General features: G+C 52.8%; 1 protein-coding gene across 1 annotated transcript in view; it reads right to left on the reverse strand.

The window, feature by feature from the left end:
• Positions 1 to 1,272, reverse strand: part of WHAMM (WAS protein homolog associated with actin, golgi membranes and microtubules) — a 26,001-nt gene that overhangs the window by 24,074 nt on the left and 655 nt on the right. The gene's annotated exons all lie outside the window — the stretch shown is intronic.

Genomic DNA, 1,272 nt, shown 5'->3' on the forward strand with positions numbered 1-1,272 from the left:
GGGGGGGGGGGGGCTTCTTGAGCTTTTTGCAACAGAATAATTGCTCTATTTTTCTGTAGTCAAAAACAAGTATAAGCTCAGAGCTGACATTTCCTATGGAGCTCCCAGTGTAACCAGGCTGAGGAGCACTCACTGACTAGCTGCACCTTCCTCTAGCTCCAGCCTCCTCTATGCCTCAACAGTGCCACCCCCTCACTGAAAGCCAGCTTGGAGGGTGGTAGGTCCCTGCTAGTCTGGAGTCAGGGCAGCTCCACTAGGCTAAAAAAAACAAGAAAAACACCAGACCATTTTGTGTTACATCAAGTCCAAATCTTACAGACAACTAATCTCAATGTCCCACATTTAAGTACAATTTTTTTGAATGAACTCTGCCTCAGAAGGATCATGGCTAGTTCAATTTAATTGTCATTTGATGTGAATGGCTGGGCTGTGTCTGGTCTTGTTGGGAGTTGTGTCTTGGCTTCCTCAGGGCCACATAAGACTAACAGTCTGTTTTTGCTGCTGCCGATCAGTTTGTGCCTCTGATCCATATAGTCACCAAGATCACCTCAGGCCCAGCACTTCTCCCTCAGGCAAGCGCCTGTGGAGCCACCCATCTTACTCCACTTTGCCAGGTCACCTCCAGTCTGCCAGGCTGTAAAAATAGCCAGTCAGTTTGTTGTAGCCCCAATTAGACCAGAATACGACTTGCACCAAAACAGATATATGGCCCAGTCCTTTGCATATGAGGGGTGAAAACCAATATTGCCCAATGTCTCATTTGTGCCATCAAAATTTCTGTGGCAGTGCAAGCACGAAGCCAACAGCATCGGTTCCCTTTGCTGTACTGCGTGAAAGGCAAATTAGAGGTGCAACAAAAAGGTAGAAACAGATGTTGCTGCTTTATCACCAGGGGTGTGTGTTCCCTCTGCAGAAGAGGGCAGGCTGCCCCAGCTTTCCTGCCATCCCAGGAGGTGCTCTGGGGACTTGAGGGTTGCCTCAAGCCCTGGGGAGACCCCGCTGCACTCCCCAGGGTGCTGACGGTGGCACCTGGGCTGGTTGCCCCAGACACCAGGCAGTAGTTATGCTGCTGCCGAGACCAACACAGGGAACTGCCTCTGTGCACTTTAAGCAAGGCGAGTTCGGTCAGTCAGGCTCTCCCTGAGCCAGGGAAGCCTCTGCTTCCCCACAGGCAGCCCTTGCCCTGGGGAGGGGAAAGCCCCTCCGGGCTGCAGGGACCAGAGCAGGGGCCAGGCCTGGTCCCTGCCGTGGGGGCCGCCAGGGCCTTGCTTC

This window comes from Gavialis gangeticus, unplaced genomic scaffold (assembly GCF_001723915.1).
Source record: "Gavialis gangeticus isolate Ggan-Ray unplaced genomic scaffold, GavGan_comp1, whole genome shotgun sequence".
Classification (NCBI taxonomy): Eukaryota; Metazoa; Chordata; order Crocodylia; family Gavialidae; genus Gavialis; species Gavialis gangeticus.